Here is a 10,856-nt window from a genome sequence, read left to right as displayed (position 1 = left end):
AAGGAAAACACAAATCAGCAATGCAACAACGATGGATTCCTGTCTGAGGGTACCTGTGGAACAAGGGGACCAAGTCCAAAAGTCACAAGCAGCTCGGAGATGGGCAGATGCCCAAGAAATGCCAGCGGTTGGTGCAAAGAAGCTCTTACTAGGCTGAAGAACTGTGAATACTGCAGGAACGACAAGGGCTAGAGACTTCCCCTTTGGAGGATGGATCCCCCACGCCTTGGAGAGTCGTGCAGAAGTGTTTTCCCGCCGGATGGACGCCAACAAGCCTTGCTACACGCAAATCGTGCGTTTGGCGTTTTTGGACGCTGCTGGGGCCCAGGAGGGACCAGGAGGTCGCAAATTGGACCTGCAGAGAGAGGGGACGTCGAGCAAGACAAAGAGCCCTCACTGAAGCAGGTAGCACCCGGAGAAGTGCCAGAAACAGGCACTACGAGGATGCGTGAAACGGTGCTCGCCGAAGTTGCACAAAGGAGTCCCACGTCGCCGGAGACCAACTTAGAAAGTCGTGCAATGCAGGTTAGAGTGCCGTGGACCCAGGCTTGGCTGTGCACGAAGGATTTCCGCCGGAAGTGCACAGGGGCCGGAGTAGCTTGCAAAGTCGTGGTTCCCAGCAATGCAGCCCAGCGAGGTGAGGCAAGGACTTACCTCCACCAAACTTGGGCTGAAGAGTCACTGGACTGTGGGGGTCACTTGGACGGTGTCGCTGGATTCGAGGGACCTCGCTCGTCGTGCTGAGAGGAGACCCAAGGGACCGGTAATGCAGCTTTTTGGTGCCTGCGGTTGCAGGGGGAAGATTCCGTCGACCCACGGGAGATTTCTTCGGAGCTTCTGGTGCAGAGAGGAGGCAGACTACCCCCACAGCATGCACACGCAGGAAAACAGTCGAGAAGGCGGCAGGATCAGCGTTACAGAGTTGCAGTAGTCGTCTTTGCTACTATGTTGCAGGTTTGCAGGCTTCCAGCGCAGTCAGCGGTCGATTCCTTATCAGAAGGTGAAGAGGGAGATGCAGAGGAACTCGGCTGAGCTCATGCATTCGTTATCTAAAGTTTCCCCAGAGACAGAGACCCTAAATAGCCAGAAAAGAGGGTTTGGCTACCTAGGAGAGAGGAAAGGCTACTAACACCTGAAGGAGCCTATCACAAGGAGTCTCTGACGTCACCTGGTGGCACTGGCCACTCAGAGCAGTCCAGTGTGCCAGCAGCACCTCTGTTTCCAAGATGGCAGAGGTCTGGAGCACACTGGAGGAGCTCTGGACACCTCCCAAGGGAGGTGCAGGTCAGGGGAGTGGTCACTCCCCTTTCCTTTGTCCAGTTTCGCGCCAGAGCAGGGGCTAAGGGGTCCCTGAACCGGTGTAGACTGGCTTATGCAGAATTGGGCACATCTGTGCCCAACAAAGCATTTCCAGAGGCTGAGGGAGGCTACTCCTCCCCTGCCTTCACACCATTTTCCAAAGGGAGAGGGTGTCACACCCTCTCTCAGAGGAAGTTCTTTGTTCTGCCATCCTGGGCCAGGCCTGGCTGGACCCCAGGAGGGCAGCTGCCTGTCTGAAGGGTTGGCAGCAGCAGCAGCTGCAGTGAAACCCCAGGAAGGGCAGTCTGGCAGTACCAGGGTCTGTGCTACAGACCACTGGGATCATGGAATTGTACCAACAATGTCAGGATGGCATAGAGGGGGCAATTCCATGATCATAGACATGTTACATGGCCATATTCGGAGTTACCATGGTGAAGCTACATATAGGTAGTGACCTATATGTAGTGCACGCGTGTAATGGTGTCCCCGCACTCACAAAGTTCAGTGAATTGGCTCTGAACAATGTGGGGGCACCTTGGCTAGTGCCAGGGTGCCTCACACTAAGTAACTTTGCACCTAACCTTTACCAGGTAAAGGTTAGACATATAGGTGACTTATAAGTTACTTAAGTGCAGTGTAAAATGGCTGTGAAATAACGTGGACGTTATTTCACTCAGGCTGCAGTGGCAGGCCTGTGTAAGAATTGTCAGAGCTCCCTATGGGTGGCAAAAGAAATGCTGCAGCCCATAGGGATCTCCTGGAACCCCAATACCCTGGGTACCTCAGTACCATATACTAGGGAATTATAAGGGTGTTCCAGTAAGCCAATGTAAATTGGTAAAAATGGTCACTAGCCTGTCAGTGACAATTTGAAAGTAATGAGAGAGCATAACCACTGAGGTTCTGGTTAGCAGAGCCTCAGTGAGACAGTTAGGCACCACACAGGGAACATATACATGCACACCTATGAGCACTGGGGCCCTGTGTGACAGGGTCCCAGTGACACATACATATAGGCCACAAACCTATGAGCACTGGGGTCCTGACCAGCAGGATCCCAGTGACACATAACAACCATACTGAAAACATGGTGTTTTCACTATGAGCACTGAGGCCTGGCTATCAGGATCCCAGTGAGACAGTGAAAACAGTGACAAACACCCTGACATACACTCACAAACAGGCCAAAAGTGGGGGTAACAAGGCTAGAAAGAGGCTACCTTCTCACAGGGCTCAGGGGGGACAACTTTGGTTACTCACGGTCTCGGAGTCTCCGGAGGGTCCTCCCTGAGGTGTTGGTTCTCCACCAGTCGAGTCGGGGTCGCCGGGTGCAGTGTTGCAAGTCTCACGCTTCTTGCGGGGAGTTGCAGGGGTCTTTAAATCTGCTACTTGAAACAAAGTTGCAGTCTTTTTGGAGCAGTGCCGCTGTCCTCGGGAGTTTCTTGTCTTTCTTGAAGCAGGGCAGTCCTCTGAGGATTCAGGGGTCGCTGGTCCTTTGGAAAGCGTCGCTGGAGCAGGTTTCTTTGGAAGGCAGGAGACAGGCCGGTAGGTCTGGGGCCAAAGCAGTTGGTGTCTTCTTTTCTTCCTCTGCAGGGGTCTTTCAGCTCAGCAGTCCTCTTCTTCAGGTAAGTTGCAGGAATCTAAATTCTTAGGTTCAGGGGAGCCCTTAAATACTAAATTTAAGGGCGTGTTTAGGTCTGGGGGGTTAGTAGCCAATGGCTACTAGCCCTGAGGGTGGGTACACCCTCTTTGTGCCTCCTCCCAAGGGGAGGGGGTCACATCCCTAATCCTATTGGGGGAATCCTCCATCTGCAAGATGGAGGATTTCTAAAAGTTAGAGTCACTTCAGCTCAGGACACCTTTGGGGCTGTCCTGACTGGCCAGTGACTCCTCCTTGTTGTTCTCATTATTTCCTCCGGCCTTGCCGCCAAAAGTGGGGGCCGTGGCCGGAGGGGGCGGGCAACTCCACTAGCTGGAGTGTCCTGCGGTGCTGGAACAAAGGGGTGAGCATCAGTGTGCATTTATTGTGCTGAGAAGTTTGATACCAAACTTCCCAGTTTTCAGTGTAGCCATTATGGTGCTGTGGAGTTCGTGTTTGACAAACTCCCAGACCATATACTCTTATGGCTACCCTGTACTTACAATGTCTAAGGTTTGGCTTAGACACTGTAGGGGCACAGTGCTCATGCACTGGTGCCCTAACCTATGGTATAGTGCACCCTGCCTTAGGGCTGTAAGGCCTGCTAGAGGGGTGACTTATCTATACTTTCATAGGCAGTGAGAGGCTGGCATGGCACCCTGAGGGGAGTGCCATGTCGACTTACTCATTTTGTTCTCACCAGCACACACAAGCTGGCAAGCAGTGTGTCTGTGCTGAGTGAGGGGTCTCCAGGGTGGCATAAGACATGCTGCAGCCCTTAGAGACCTTCCCTGGCATCAGGGCCCTTGGTACCAGAGGTACCAGTTACAAGGGACTTACCTGGATGCCAGTGTGTGCCAATTGTGGATACAAAAGTACAGGTTAGGGAAAGAACACTGGTGCTGGGGCCTGGTTAGCAGGCCTCAGCACACTTTCAATTCAAAACATAGCATCAGCAAAGGCAAAAAGTCAGGGGGTAACCATGCCAAGGAGGCATTTCCTTACACAACCCCCCCCCCCCCAAATGAAAGAGGATGAGACTAACCTTTCCCAAGAGAGTCTTCATTTTCTAAGTGGAAGAACCTGGAAAGGCCATCTGCATTGGCATGGGCAGTCCCAGGTCTGTGTTCCACTATAAAGTCCATTCCCTGTAGGGAGATGGACCACCTCAACAGTTTTGGATTTTCACCTTTCATTTGCATCAGCCATCTGAGAGGTCTGTGGTCGGTTTGAACTACAAAGTGAGTACCAAAGAGGTATGGTCTCAGCTTTTTCAGGGACCAAACCACAGCAAAGGCCTCCCTCTCAATGGCACTCCAACGCTGCTCCCTGGGGAGTAACCTCCTGCTAATGAAAGCAACAGGCTGGTCAAGGCCATCATCATTTGTTTGGGACAAAACTGCCCCTATCCCATGTTCAGAGGCATCTGTTTGCACAATGAATTGCTTGGAGTAATCTGGAGCTTTTAGAACTGGTGCTGTGCACATAGCTTGTTTCAGGGTGTCAAAGGCCTGTCAATCTGCTGCCTTCAAAATGTCCTCTAAGCGGGAACCTAAAGCCAAAGACTTTGATGCCATAGCCCCTCTGGCAGAATGCGCACCAAACCTAGAAACATCAATACCTGCTTCACTCAGCAACCAACGCATCCACCTGGCGAGAGTGGCTGATGAAACAGGATGATATGGTTTAACCAGAGAAATAAGTAATTGACCCCCCAAATCAGAACGAAACTCTTCAGTACTTACCTCGTAAGCTTTAAGACATTGTACCACACAAGGCTTGGGGTTGTCCACAAAACATGGATAAGTCACTGATTTTAAATTGCATTTAGTTCTGCGGGAGATGGAAAAAACAACTCCATCAGGAGAAAAAACTCTCCCCGCCAAATCTAGAGCCCTAACATCTGACACTCTCTTACATGATATTAAACACAATAACATGGTGAGTTTAGCTGATAACTGTTTTCTAGACAAAAATCTATTAGCAGGCCAGGATTCTAAAAACTTAAGGACCACATTAACGTCCTAAAGGGACGAATAACGTGGTTGTGGAGGGTTAGCTAATCTGATACCCCTCATTAATTTACACACCAGAGGTGACTCACCAATGGGTTTACCTTCTACTGGTAAATGTCCTGCTGAAATAGCGGACCTGTAATTATTAATAGAACGGTATGCCAAACCTGATGCTGCTAAGGAGGAGAGGAAATTCAGGACCAGACAGATACCTGCTGAAGAAGGATCTGCACTCCTAGAACTACACCAAGCACCCCATCGCTTCCACGCCGAAGCGTATCTCTTGTGAGTACTGGCGGACCAGGAACCTGCAATGAAATCGGAAGACTCCTGCGAAAGTCCTGGGATGACCCATCTCTGCCTGAAAGACGCCAGGCCATCAGGGACAACTTGCCTGCCAGAATCAACGGGTGAAATAAACCCTGAGGGTCCTGGAGGAGATTCTCTCGGAAGAGAAGTAGTATCGGATGATCGCAACTGAGTTCCATTGCTATCGGGAACCACGCTTGCGATCTCCAAAGAGGCGTCACTAGCACTAATTCCGCTTGCTGACGTCTGATCTGGGCCAAAACCCTGGGAATCATCAGGAAAGGAGGAAAAGCATAACTCAGCTCCTGAGACCAGTCCTGAAGAAACGCATCCGTCCTCGATGCCTCCGGATCTGGTCTCCAACTGAAAAAACGTTTAATCTGCCGATTGAGGCGAGATGCAAACAGATCTAATCTGAGCCTCCGGTCCTGACATAGAATTAGGCACCACACAGGGAACACATACAGGGCACACTTTATGAGCACTGGGGTCCTGGCTAGCAGGATCCCAGTGACACAGGCAAAAACAAACATGCATACAGTAAAAATGGGGGGTAACATGCCAGGCAAGATGGTACTTTCCTACACAAGTATAAAACTTCTATTTGAGGAAATACACTCTTTCTAATTTCAAGAATCTTTTTCATCTTTTTACATGACGTTTGTTGCAGGGTTTACATGCCAAACATATTTATGGCTCAGTTTGTGCACGGGTTCTTAGATACAAGCCAGGCCCTAGGCTTCGCTTTGACTTTACTATACATGTCAATTTGTTGGCTCACTCCCTTTTTATGCTAAGGCATCCAGTAAAGGGAAATTTAGTTTATTAAAAGAGGTAATGAATAATGTAAAGTAATGTTTGCATTAAAAAAAAAAAAAACTCTCATAAGTGCAACACTTGACAGGAATTTTACACACAAGAATACCCTTTAAAGCCAGTCTTGAACACAAGAAAACTATTAATTAGGGCCTCTCACTACTCATGCAATTCTTACCGCAGACCCAATGCATAATCAAAAATTCCAAATGCGGTTTGTCCAACAGCGCAGAAGCCGTTGAGGGAATATTATTAATAGTAGGTTAGCACTCTAGTTTTTGGTGGTGAGCTGGCTAGTGTTCACATTGCACAGCATTACAGGGGTATGCTCGATGGTCCTCTTTCTATGTCTACATTTTTCTGAGCCCGGTTTCCTGTGTGCCAGCTTCCGGTCTGGAGGTGTTTAGTTTGGGATAGGCAGCTTTACACATGCTAGGTGGCTGCAAGAAGCACTGTACACTTTTTATGTTTTTTTGCACCTCTCAGTGTGTTCATTCTGGCAATTTACTTGGGAGAGGCGGGATTCTGTCTATCCTTCACACCCGATCCGGCGCGGTGAGTTGTGGGGTTTTTTTCGGCGTGTTTTTTAAAGAGTATTTCTCTTGCTACGGGTTCCATTTATTATCCAATTGGTTTACCTGTACCTTCTCTTTTGTGAAAAGTTAGTCTAATTAGTAATTACCGGGCGTGAGCATGGTATTGTTGCCGCATCTTCGTGTTCGTATTTTGTGGCTCTAGCTGTTTACTTTGTGTTGATGGTGCTTATTATTGAAAAGGAAACTTTGCGCTGGATGTTGCATTTCCTATAATCAGAGCTCGAGGTCAAACTATTTAATATTCACCTTTTTACCGACCAGTACTTTAGTGCACATTGGCTCAGCGTTCTGCTGTTACTTGCAACAGCCGATTAGACCAGGTTGATCAGCATCGAGCATGCATTTGTAAATCTTTTAATGGCTTGCATCTGCTACAGTATTTTGCACAAGCAAAAAATATGTCCAGAGGTAACGTTTTCAGCTTCACGTCCGTGCTACCCACTCTCCAGTGGCCTCATTTATTAGTGTGTCATTTTAATTTCTGTCACGACTCGACCGCATACTTTCGGTGTCGGTTCCAAAATGTTACTGCATTTCAGACTAGGGAAACAGGAAGGCATTGATAATTGTTCTGTACTACACACTCCAGCTCTGGAAACTCAGCTAAGTTTTTGAATTAATTTTGCTTTAGTATTTTGTGTAATTAACTCACCCCCCCTAAAAGCAGGAGGGAAGACAGTGACTTGTTAGTTCTGTGCGTGAACTCCAGATGTGTTGTGTACTGTGGCGAGGATCTCTGAAATTATGCAATTTTTCAGCCCTTGGCGTGTTCTGTGTAGAAATGGATTTTCTGCATTTGACATAATTTGATGCATAATCTGCAGGTTTTATTAAAAGTATGTTTCTAGCTGAAATGAATCAAGTCACTAAAAATGAAGCGAAGTGTGCAGAAGTTGATTATTGTTGTATGTGGGTGTTAAACTGGCATTAATGAGGTGAAACCTTTGCCCTGACAGTGTGAAAAATAAAACAAAGCTAAATTAAAGTAAAAAGTAGAAGCAGTTTGATAGAAGTGGCCAGAAAGTAGATGATGGGTAAACAGCATGTCGCTGTAATGGGGTGACAAGGTAGTGAATGGGTGACAGAATTGAACAACAGTTCACTAAACAAATATGTTACAATGAATTGGTGAGAGAATATCTGTACGAGACAAGAGAGGGCTGTGAACTGATGAACTAAGGAGGGGGGCAGCGAGGAAATGGATGATCGGTGGGGTGACAGGAGTAAAGGGGGACCTAGAGGGCAAAGTAGTCCAGCTGGCAGGTTAAGAGGGAGTGGAAAACAGGAGGGAGGACTTGAGATGCATAACAGGTGTGTGACGGGAAGAGTACAGTTGAGGGAGACATGCACTGGGCGTGTACCACACGATAATACGAGGGCATTGCTCACGGGAAGCCGCAGGGATGACTGACTGAAGAGCAGGCATTTTTAGTGTCTGGGGCCTGCTACCATAAAAAGAAGGGGAAAGACTAAGGAACAATGAGGAGAAGGGCAGAGATGGAACAATCTCAAAGGGCACCATGAATTTTAGCAGGGGGCAGGAGATTGATGATGAGGGTAGGTGGTCAAAGAGGCTGGGAGACAATAGATGTTGTAAAAGATGGATGTAAGGGATAGGTGACAGTAACATTTAAGTAATAGTTGAAGATATTGTAACCATATTAGGAGGGCCTCATATGTTTTGCATGGAAAAACATATGGTTTCCTGTTGTGAACATGGAAAATAGTTTCATCTTCTACCGTATTTTAACTGAGTTCTTGAGTATCATTTCAAAATTATAGACCGTTCACATTGCAACAAAAACTGATATATGAACTGAGTGATTGGAGAGAGCAGATACTGGGGACTTTTCAAGAGGTCAGGTAAACAAGTTTTTACTTGACTTGTACTGTCTCCTACCTTTAACACAGACTATCTTCAGGTATGTGCTACTCGACTGATCCTTGTATGTGGAAGAGCACTCTTTTGTACCTTGATCCGTAATCGTTAGACATACAAATTTGATAACCATTTCTTTGCGTTGTTCTCTCACTTTTTCCATTACACATGAATGGACTACTGCCCAAGGTTTTCCATTGCTGATTCACCAACACGAGGAGACAGATTTTATGGCTCTTGTATCCAGTGACAGTGCTTTGTAGCTCCTAGAAGCAGTGAAGGATGTCACCCCCCCACACTTCTGTGCCTACTAATGTAACAACTGATTTGCTGTGCGGACAGTCGCCAGCAACTCCACCCAATGCAGTTTCTTTTTCTTTTGCCATTCTTATTTTCTTTGCTTTCTATTTGATGGCCCATCTAGTCTTTGTCTTTCCTGTGAGGTGCAGCTGTTTACCATCTCTTTGATTGTTTCCTTTTATCCTTCTTCAAGTATCTGTTTTTTTTTTTCTTTTTGTAAAAGATCTTCACAAGAGTGTCTGTGTTTCCCTATTCTGTGTTTTCACACTTTTCCCAGTAGATTTATTTTCATTATAAAAAATATTAATTTTCCATAACTTTGTTGTTTGAGCAGCTCTTGCGTGCATGTTCATTTTTAGGACTTCATCCTTCAAGCCACTCTTCTGTGCTCTTTAAGTCCTTGTTGCGTTCTTTTGTTTACTTCCACCCCTCCCCATTGCTTATTCTCTGCTTTGCTTCCTTCCCTGTGGCCTCATAGTTGCTTTCCCCATGCCCTTTGTTACTTTCACCCTCATAGTGTTTCCCATTTTGTTTATCGATCCATCTTGGACCATGCTTGGTGCATGAATCTACAAAATGATGCAGCTAGCAGTCTAGGCTTTTTATTCCTGTTTACTAGCCATGGTGAGGGTGCTGTGCACAGGCCAAAACCATTGGCAAAGCCAGTAGGCCAATAAGCAAGACGTCCTTTATTTCCTACACCAAGACAGGAATTGCCAAGGCGTGTCCTAGCCTCATAGAGAGTGTTTGAGGGTTAAATATGAAAACAAGAGTACTGCACAAAAATGAGTAGCCTACCATTAACATTTGTAGGGTTGCTGAGCATTCTACAGGGGGATAGCATAAAGCATTGGTAAGGGTAGTTTATTGCAGGTGTAACAAAATTAATTACACATTGACATTTACAGCCACCTGCCACCCACTGTTAAAAAACTGATGTCTGCAGCCAGCAATCCATCAAGAGACACCAGTGCTCAACAGTTATTTCTCACTTGCTTCTGGCAGTGCACCAGCAGAATGCTTTAGTGTGAAAACACATTGTGACTACCGCAGAGTTCTAGTATGTAATTGTATTCATCTCTTGAATTTGCTAGTACTTCAGGTTTTTTCTGATTTTCCTGCTATCTTCTTGTTGCCACTGGAATGCATGTGTTAGAACAAACACTCATAGAATAGAAACAGTATATTTTATTGAACATTACTTACATCTGCTGGTCTTGATGTTTTGCATACTAAAAATGGGAGTCGTTTTAAAGTGGGGATTATTGCAATACAGGTAGACTTGCAGTGTTCTCAAACTAGAACTATTTTTGTAAACAACAGTTTCAAGCAAGCACATAACTGTTTATTCATGTCTCATATGTGTAGCTAATTGAAGTGCAAACCAGTAGAATTTAACTGCACCCAAGCATTGTTTATGTTTTTTGGGACACATCCATGCAGCCAAGCATTTTATTGTGTGGTCAGTGTCCTATGCTTTGTTTTAGAAATCATTGTGTTTAGCAATGTATGTCCTTTTTCAATTTGAGCAAACCAGGATTATTCCCAATATGCCAGATTTTTAAATTAAAAACTAGTACTGGAAGCAATTTATTCCCCAGCACAGTTCCTGCTCTCTATCAACATGATCGACAGTCAGTTATGATATCCCTCTCTCACGTCACTCATATGCACCACATCACTGGCTCCTTTCCCTTCCCCTTGTTACTTGCAACAGAGATGTACAATGCCACATTGTACCAACCAACCACAGATATTCACAAAAGTAACATCACCCCTTACTCCTCACATACAACCTTTCACACTACAAACTCACATACATTCTTGCCTTCTGCATGCACCCCATATAATGATTCCCAGTTAAGTTGCTACGCCACATGCACCAATATACACTCATTATATTCCCACAATGTTAAACTGTAGGCCTGTTCTCCTGCAGTCACTTACCACAAGTTTGGGAAGTGACTCCAAAGACTTCACCCCTTGCCTTCAGGCTGTTA

The 10,856-nt window shown here is 46.3% G+C and overlaps 1 protein-coding gene across 2 annotated transcripts in view; it reads left to right on the top strand.

Moving 5' to 3' along the window:
• The first annotated feature begins 6,471 nt into the window (after positions 1 to 6,471).
• Positions 6,472 to 10,856, top strand: part of YJU2B (YJU2 splicing factor homolog B) — a 91,578-nt gene continuing 87,193 nt past the window's right edge. Inside the window, exon 1 of one of the 2 annotated variants that reach the window (XM_069237312.1) lies at positions 6,472 to 6,636. The gene's annotated coding sequence lies outside the window, so the exon portion shown is untranslated. The remainder of the gene's footprint in view (positions 6,637 to 10,856) is intronic. The other variant, XM_069237313.1, reaches the window with a different exon arrangement.

The sequence above is a fragment of the Pleurodeles waltl genome, chromosome 6 (assembly GCF_031143425.1).
Source record: "Pleurodeles waltl isolate 20211129_DDA chromosome 6, aPleWal1.hap1.20221129, whole genome shotgun sequence".
NCBI classification, from domain to species: Eukaryota; Metazoa; Chordata; class Amphibia; order Caudata; family Salamandridae; genus Pleurodeles; species Pleurodeles waltl.
Note: the sequence above shows the minus strand (reverse complement) of the source record. Positions and strands in the feature narration are given on the sequence as shown.